General features: G+C 38.7%; 1 long non-coding RNA gene across 1 annotated transcript in view; it reads left to right on the forward strand.

Annotated features, from left to right (window-relative positions):
- The window catches only part of LOC107836943 (uncharacterized), a 7532-nt gene extending 1112 nt beyond the window's left edge, over nt 1-6420 (forward strand). The window contains exons 2-3 of the long non-coding RNA XR_001662913.1: nt 522-525; nt 6313-6420. This is a non-coding gene — a long non-coding RNA (uncharacterized LOC107836943). The remainder of the gene's footprint in view (nt 1-521; nt 526-6312) is intronic.
- Nucleotides 6421-9656: the final 3236 nt, after the last annotated feature.

Genomic DNA, 9656 nt, shown 5'->3' on the forward strand with positions numbered 1-9656 from the left:
TGGAAAATAATGAACTTTATCACAATATTCTAATTTTATGACCAGCACCTGTATTAACAGCCCTAGTTAGTGTCTAACTCGTGTTAAACTGTAATGTCAGTCAAATATATAATCAAAATAAGTGGAACATTAATTAGAAAATGTCGGGAATTAATGTGTTTGTATTTAAACTGTTCAGGTATACTCCAAGTGTGGGGAGACAACTGTGTTAATTCTTAAGTCAGCATTTGTGATCTACCAGCTGGGAAAGGAATTCTGACTCACTCTGCTCAGTTTGTCTTTGTCACTTTTAATTCACGGCAAAAGATCTGTGTCTTTTTGGAGAAATTCCTCGGCAGGGAAATAAAATTAGGTCTGTGACGAGATAACTTTTGGTTGAACTCTGGAAATAAAAAGAATCTTTGTTCAAACCGAGGAACTGAGAGAGAGACCGGGTTTCAAACTGACAAGAGAAAATCCTGTCTAAAATTAACTTTGATCTCCCTTTTCTAGAGAAAGACACACCGTAGTTCTGAGATTAGACAGGTGTCAGAAGGTAATAAAATTTCCTTCGAACAACCCATTTTAGTAATTTGAAACTTCTTGCAGCTACAGAAGGAGAGAACACACCGTAATTGCATAAACAACACCCCTTTTGATAAAAAGTCTCCACACTGAGCAACAAGTTAGATTTTGCTGTTGCAGCCATACGGCGATCTTCAAAAACGTGTTTTTGCCTTTTTCTTCTTTCTTGTTCCTATTTTTTCTACTTCTCTCAGGTAATTAATGTCTGCTTTGTGGTTTTGAAGTTTCTGATGTGATGTGCTGTTGATGTGATTTTATGCTTTTGATTGTCTGAATAAACTCTGAAAATGTGACGTGGAGCGTTGACTGTTATCTCTGTGTGGTTTCACTTTCACGCACGTGGCACCTTGAGAATACAACGAGCTCAAAGTTTTAACAATTATTCTCTTTATAACAAGAGGGAGAATGAAAGTTGCTCCTGGGGAAAGCACTGAGATGGAGAGTGAAAGAAAACAGCTGGCAAAGAGGACATGGAGGGTAGAGATGCTCAGAACTGGAGAAAGTGCGTCAAAAGAAAGAAGGCCGTTCTCCTGTGAGAGCTATGCTCTCTCTGTCAGGTCCATATTCCCTGGACAGCCAGTGCTTTTTACGTTAATGGCCTGGAAGAAACACTGTCACTTAATCACCTCCATGCATTGCTAATGTGGCTGCAGCTTTTGTCTCCTAGCTCCCTCTCTGCTCCACAACTCTCTGCAAGTGACTAATTGATCCTGAGAGACCGACACAACCCCCCTTCCCTCCCACACACACACACACTGCCCACCCCTACCCCAACCGCCTGTCTCACGGGCTGATGAACAATGTGAGAAAAAGTCGCTGATAAACGGGAAAAGAGAGAACCGGATGTGTGCCCGGTTCTGGATAATGTAGCTCACTGTCTGCTGCGGTGCTATCTAATTTCCCCACACAATAGTAACATCACCACTTTGTAAATGAAAGTCAGTCAGGCAAAAGATGCCCTCACGCTCTTGTAGCTCCTTCTGCAGATAATGGCCACATGTACATCATTCCTGTAGACGCAGGAATGATGTACATTCCTGCAGGAAAAGCAGTATGTAAGCAGTAAGCAGTTAATGAATTTCATTCAAGTGTGTGAGCCTCCTGTACCCACAATGCATTGCAGAAGTATTCAAACTTTTAAAACTTTAACAAATCTACACATTACAACCATGAACTTAATAGACTTTACTGGTTTTGATGTGATGGATCAACAACATGCACATTTAAACACTGACATCTTTGCCTATTTGTCTTTATAATTAGCTCGACATCGGTCAAACTGGATGGATTTTCAAGTATTAATACAGATTCTCAACTGAATTTAGCTCTCGACTTTGACTAAGCCATCCTAACCAAATGTTATATGTTTATACTTGCTGCCCTACAGCAGTGGTGTCCAAAGTGGGTCCTGGAGGGCCGGCATCCTGCATGTTTTAGTTCTCTTCCTGGTTTAACACACCTGGAACAAATGGTGGCTCATTAGAAGAACATTGACATGCTGAGGACGTTGTTACTACCACCAGGGAGAAAACTGAAACATGCAGGATGCCGGCCCTCCAGGACCCGCTTTGGGCACCACAGACCTATTGAAGAGAAGCCTCTCCACAGTATAATGCTGCCAAAACCATGTTTCACTGTGGTGATGGACGATCCAGGAAACAGTGTAAGAGAAAGTACGAAACCTGCATGGATCGGCTCAATTGATCATAGCTTATTATGATCAATCAAGATAACATCTGCACAACTTCAGCATTTTTTGTTATTTAGCCAACTCCTTTCCTTCTTCTTTATCTCTGCCAAAGTGGAAACATTAATTTCCTTACACAGCACAGGTTAAGTAGGGAGGTTATGAAAAATCAAATTGAGTTAAGCTGTCACTTTAAACCAGGGGTGCCCAATACGTCGATCGTTTTGAGTCGATCTCGGCAGATGACAATCTGAACGCCAGGACGCTGAGACCAGCGCTTCCTCTTCTGACGGGCTTATCAAAAATATTCACCAAGATCCTAGACGTTTGTAGCTTCATTAAAAAAGAATAATTATTTTTAAAAATCAACGAAACGTGTTAAAATTAATAATCTCAGTAATTATTGTTTGAACAAGGTGTTGCGCAATTCAGTGCGTTTCGGTACCATTAACAGAAAAAAAAGAAGTAAAAAAGCGACTCAAAGACCGACTGACGAGCAGAGCAGGAGTTTAAATTAGCTACTCAACCACCGCTATGTTCATGAGAGGCTTATTAATAATCGAGAAATAAATATCAACCCTGGAAATGGAAAGTAAAAAGGTAGGAGTGGTTTTGAGTTGATTACCTGTTCGGGTTGTTTTACCTTTGTTTACCTTTGCTGTGGCTCATCACACCCGCTGTAGTTTCTGAACATTCAATAAATGACAAACTTGGACTAATTACCTCGTTCTTTGTGAGTATACGTCACAACAAACATCAAAGGACAAATATATTTCATTAAGTTTTAACAAATTCTACCGCGATAATTTTGTGAAATTAAATTAATTATATCCCGACTTCAGAAGATTTGCCTTTAGCTTTTCTGGGCTCTTTGGTTAGTTTCTCATATTGAGGTCATCAAACCAAAGTTCAGATCTACCATGACTGACTGACACCTGCTGGCCTCAGGTTTGCAACCAGCTTCTGACTGAGAAACCAGTAACCTGCTCCCATTGTCAGAATCTCACTGAGGAAGAAACTGCGTTAGGTTTTCTGTCACTTTATTATTTCTGCTGATGCATATTCGCATATAAAATAAGTCAATAGAGTTTAATTTGTAATTTTTATGTCTTTATGTCATGAGGTAGATCTCAGGCGGCTGGTGAGAGAAAAAGTAGATCTTGCTCTCAAAAAGTTTGGACACCCCTGCTTTAAGCATTGTACTAGTTTTCCTCCACAAAATGGTTTTGCATAGAATGTAAAAGCTTAATTTTAGTATGATACTTTTATTATTATAAAAGTTATTATATTTGTATGTTAGCAACTTTAATATGCATTAACACAGACAATGGAAACCTTAGCATGGCCATAGAAGCTGACATCTACAGCCTTCCTTATCCTTCCTCAGCATCAAGGAAAATTCATAGTGCTCATTTTCTTTAGAATATTTCTGATATGCTCTATGAAACAAACCATTAACAGGTGAATTTTATGGAAATAATTTTTAGCTATAAATCACAGAAAAAACTGTGAATCAACAGTGATTTGACGACGGTACACCAGTCTGCTTTAGCCAAAGTTCTTCTGGTCTATTACATGAAAACCCCACAGATCTTCTGGTTCTGGTTCTGGTTCTGAGGATTCAGCGTAGGACCAAACATGGAGAAGCAGTATTCAGCTTCTTGTACGCCACAAATCTGGAACAAATGTCCAGAAAACTGAAAAGATGCTGAAACACCGAGGTCCTTTAAACCCAACTGGTTGGAGATTATTCTGAACCATAATAAATGAAACATTAATCAACATATTGATGTGTATGATTTTGGTGATGTCACTCATCAAAATGTAATGTTTGTTCAGTTCTTGGATGCATTGTGTTTTTTTTTTTATAACTTTGTAATTCTCTGTTTTTATTATATAAAGTGTGTGGTGCTAAAATGTGACATACAAATAAACTTGATTGATTAAAGTTTGCAAATGTAATTTGATTTAAAGGTGGAAAAGGTCAACTTCTTTCCCAAACGTAGAGAAAAAATGATGAGCTGAAAACATATAAAACAGTTTCACAGCAGAACGCCGTATCTCCACTGGATCGTGCTCTTTTTGGCCTAAAGCCACAAAGCGAGGTATTGTTTACTTCCCTTCATCCTGTTGCAGAAGGCCCCAGGTAAAGCGGGGTAAAAGAAAATGCTTGAGAAAAATAAGATAAACAGAAAGAAATAGAACTACTCCATTTTGAGGACGAGGCCAAGGCAGCATCGGTGGAAATAAGCCAAGTGAACAGACGATTGGTAATGTACCTAAAGGAGGAGAGGATCCTCCTCCCTCCTTCCAGCTCTTGTCTTGTCAGATATGGTTATGCTTACTGGAGACACAGAGGGAAGGGGGTCAGTGCACCAGCGTGCCTCAGAACATCACCACGCCTGGGTTATGATAAGAACAGCTTCTGATTCATGGCTTACTGCGCAGTAATGTGTACAGATGATGGATGGTGAGTGAAATAAAGATAGGGCTAGGAAGCTGGACAGCCACTCTTCACCATCAAGCAGATTGTGTGCGTTTCACTTCATTCAGGCAGCGACTCTTAGGGAGGAAAAATCTGCAGCATAACATGATTTTACTTTAGGTGGAAATATTTTCTGGATTGTGGGTTTTCCAAGTATTTAGGGAAAAAACACAAAAAGGAACAGAAAATTTGAATTAAACCTGAAATGTGTTTCTTAAAGATATTATTTAAATACCAAATAGGTGCAATTTAATAAAAGCAAATAATTATTATATTGATTCATATACATAAACTATATATGAATCATCATTATATATGAATGTTCACAATTCATAAACTGATCAGCTTTGAAGGGAGAGAGAGAAATACAGATTTACTAATCACAATATACATTTGTTTTTAGTTCATTAATTCAGAATCAGAAGATCATTTATTGATCCACTAGGGTAAATTTATTATTAGCTGACAAAGTATTAAATATTAGCAAATACAAATATAATTATAAGCAATATAGAATGTATAAAAATGTATACATAAGTGTGATACTATAAGTAATTTAACTATGACCTTAAATAGAAAATAAAGTAAGATAATAAGTATGTACATAGAAATATGGATCTATAAATGGCACAGAATAAACCTAAAAATAGATAATGAATTACTTATTAATGGATTAATTCTGATAACCCTGAATAAAACTCAAAGCAACCATCACTCACTAATGAACCTAATTGGAATAAATACAAAGTAAAAGGCGTTGGCCATCGACCTTGATGGAGGGAGGCATGAAGACAGCTTTGAGGTTTGCAGCTATTTTTTAGCCTACATGCAAAAAGCCATGTAAGGTAAAATACATGAACTCTGTCCCTATGATGTCCATTACCATTATTGTTTGGGAATGCTTTTTCTCAGCAGGGACTGGGAACCTGCTAAAAGTGGATGGAGTGAATTCAATCCACTAGAAAAAGACTTGAGACCGGAACAGCTGAGATCACTTCACATCCAGAATGTTTTCACACCAGATAGTCCAGTAGACTTGCTTCGATTAAGGACCAAAGCTGCAATATTTGTCACATTTTCAACTAGGGTGGTTCACTTCCACACTGCACTGTGTCAAACGACCCAAACCCTTTGAAAAGCCTGTTCACCTGCTCGCCTGTGAGGGCGCTGCAGCACTGATGGAAATAACACAAAAAGCACTGAAGAAGACCTGAGAGCTTTTTCTTCACAAAATGTAAAGAAAAATGGAGAAGTGTCAAATTTTAGCGGTTGGAGGATTTGTTTTTTTGTCTTTGGCCATTCTCCTGCTAGCTACATTCAGGTCTGTTTTGGTTGTAGTTACCCAGAATACCCTGCACTATGGTCCACTACCAGTACTTTTGAATTAGAAGTATTTTTCAGTTCCCTATTTCCTCCCGTTTGTGTTCCCAGCAGATCTCTTTAGTTTCCCTGTGCTATCTTCTCCCCAGCCCTCAGCCAGCTCCTGTGCCAAATTACTCATACCTGCTGTCACTCTTCTCATTTAGCCAGGCCATTGTTCCAATTACTACCTCCCAGTACTTAAGCGAGTTTTCAGTCACAACTCGCCAGTCCAGCTTGTTACCCTGCTCACCACGTTGCCAGTTGTTACCGTTTTTATCCCTTGTGTCTCCTGTTTCATTGTGTTTTGGTTTTCCTTGTTTTCCCTGGATTTTGGATTTAGTTAATTTATTTTGTTCATTAAAATAACATCCACATATAGTATGTCTACTGCCTGCTGCGTTTGGGTCCACTGCCACACCACATCATGACACAAACCAGATGAAAGAGCCCATCTTTAAACATTTAATGTGTAATTAAACAATAAAGGTGACAAATAAATTTTATGAAATAAATCACACTTTAAGTAAATATTTATTGTATTTAACATATTTCAGGTAAGTGAACATGTAATGAAATAGGTCCTGTACTAGAATTTTATGCAGTTGTACATTACGGGTAACAAATGTGATAATCATCTGTACATTTTATGAACATTTTAAAAATATATTTTTTTTAAATATAATTTTGGTTAAAAAATAAAAAAGGGGTCAAAATGGAATAAAAATATGCCTAATCTATAGATTAGGCATATTTTTAGAATAATTTCACATGAATTTTGAGTTAATAGGTCACATGACCTGGAAGCTATTGAAGAAAAATACAAAATTTTGACTAGAGAAATAGCTAAAAAATATAAAAAGTGTTAAAATGTAATAAAGATGAATGTGCCTCATCTATACAGTCTAGTAGAACAATTTCACACAGATTCTGAGTTGAGGTACATGATTTGGAAGCTATTGAAGAAAACATTTAATATTAAAATTATGTGTGCTGTGGTGGTGCAGGGGTTAAGCATAACCCACATATGGAGGCCTTAGTTCTCAACATGGCCGTCACAGGTTCAATTCCCAACCTTGTAACCTTTGCCGCATGTCTTCCCCTTCTTTCATTTCCCACTGTCCTGTCAATTAACTATCAAATAAAGGCCACAAGAGCCTTTATTTTTAAATAAAGGCTCTTTAAAAAAAATTATTGAATATGACTTAAAATTTTAATAGTGGATAGTGTGCCTCGTGTAATGGCATGAATTACCACTTTTTTGTATCAGTTAGTCACAAGACAAGGCATTTATTTACAGGAGTGTTTGGTTCGGAAATTGATGGTCTCTATTTGAACCTCCTCGCGCTTGAGGAGGGAGCGGTAAAGAACAGCTGGCTGAAATTAGCGTTCATAAATTGGATCAATTTATCCAATTTGAGCTGAACGCCCCTTTCTCCTCGGAGCGCGGGACAATATCCAACTTGAAAACAACTTCACAGTAACACAATGAAAACACTGGTGTTCTGACTAGTTTGTTTTGGTCTGTGGACACCAAAGATGGCGCCGAGCAACAATGTGAACCTATATCACACGCAGTGACATAGGTTCCAAAGCTCTATTGAATGACTGAGCTTGTTTAGCAAGCACCCCCTGTGTCATCAACAGGGTTGTGGGCATGAGCGTCTTTGTTTTCCTGCCTTCTTCCTCCGCAGGGTGAACCAGGGGTAATTGATTGGTTTCCCAGTAGTAACTGGGAAACCAACTGGGAAACCAGTGGTAACTTCCTCAGCCTGTCTTCTGCTGAAGGTCTGTCCCCAGTCGATTACTCCACTGTGCCTTCCAGGGTCTCGTCCAGTGTCTCCTGGTTGCTCCTCCGTTGCTCCCTTGGATCCTCCATCATGCGTTCACCTTGATCTGTCACAGACAAAATGAACACGGGTCATCCAGCGGATCGCTCACTTCCTCCTGCTAACCACACTCAGCCCTTGTGCATATTCTAAACACCTCCTCAGATCATCTCCAATCCTTTGGAACAGTGAAATTCTCCTCCTCAGGTCACCGCTTGAGGCTCTGTTCAAACCCAGTGCTTAAGTCCACTTACCCAGACCAGCTTCCATTAGAAATATGCACAAAACTTTGCTGATATTCCACTAAATTCAAAAACACGATTTCACAATTGCTGTTTCCATTAAAAAAGAAATGCAGATAAAGTCACACATGAATAAGTTTGTTGATGTGATAAATCAATCATGGTTCTACCACTTCCTGTCATTTTCTTTGTCATTTCCACCAGCAGAAACATCTGGTTGTTAAATGCATGACTTGTAAAGAGAAAGAAGCGTTTCCATGGCAGTTTTGCAAAACAAAATGTCAAATTGCTTAATATGTGGTCAATAGAAACAGAGTTATTTTTGCTGGACTTTTGAGAAAATCCCACCTATTGACCCTCTGCCTTCATCATCACAACAACGTTTCTCTGTTGAGCTGCTCACAACGTTCTTAAGAGGAACTTTGTGGACACAGGCAGTGCCTGAACAGTTTCAGCGAGATTCAAGTTTTCTCAAAATAAAAAAACACAAAGTCAATTTTACATATTAACCCTGTTTAATTTCTAATCTGTTTTATTATATGAAGTCATTAAAAGGAGGTGAGATGCTTACTACTCATTACCTCTCAACAGGACAAAATAACTATCCCTTTAAGGACAGAGAAAGCTCTCAAAACATTACTAAACATTATTAAACATCACTAAACAATGTATCTGTTCAGATGATTGTCAGCAGTTCTGTTCTGCTCTAAAAGTATCTGATTATTACCCAGTATCATGTAAAACTGGATCAGACCTGCTGGTTCTGTCTGACCTTAGCTGCTCTAAGTGGAAGGTTATGAAAGGTTAAACAATTCCAGCAATCAGACGGACTAAAAATGTCTGGAATGATTTAAATGTGACTCTTCATATGTTAACAGAGTGGAGTCCAGAGCTGCTTTTAAGAATAACACTGAACCATTGGGTCAGACTGAAAATATTATAAAGCTATACTTTATATGCTTATTAGGTATGAACCCATTTTTGTGAAAAGCTGAGCTGGGCGACTATAAAAAAGGCCCAGGTTCTTTTTTTATTAAAAAAAAAAAGTATTTTCATAACTAAATCAAAGTTTAAGCTGAAGAGAAACAGAAATTAACCGTCTGTTTCAGAACTACAGTCTGGCTGGCTCAGTAGAATCCAGTGAGAATACAGTCAGTTCTGTTGGCTGCTCTAAATGTATTTTAAAAAAAAAATTCCCTTCTCACCATCCGCGGGTGGTCTCTCTCTCTCATCCTCTGAGCTTGGGTCCTCTACCAGAGGCCTGGGAGCTTGAGGGTTCTCCTCCAGTATCTTGGCTGTGCCTAGAACTGCACATTTCTGGACTGAGATGTCTGATGTTGTTCCTGGGATCTGTTTTAGCCACTGCTCCAGTTTGGGGGTGACTGCCGTGAGAGCCCCAATGACCACAGGCCTTCCAGATCTTTTCCAGTTCTTCTCTGAGGCCCTGGTATTTCTCCAGTTTCTAGGCTGGGGCAAAAAGTTACAGCAGT

The sequence above is a fragment of the Poecilia formosa genome, unplaced genomic scaffold (genome assembly GCF_000485575.1).
Source record: "Poecilia formosa unplaced genomic scaffold, Poecilia_formosa-5.1.2 Scaffold4, whole genome shotgun sequence".
Classification (NCBI taxonomy): domain Eukaryota; kingdom Metazoa; phylum Chordata; class Actinopteri; order Cyprinodontiformes; family Poeciliidae; genus Poecilia; species Poecilia formosa.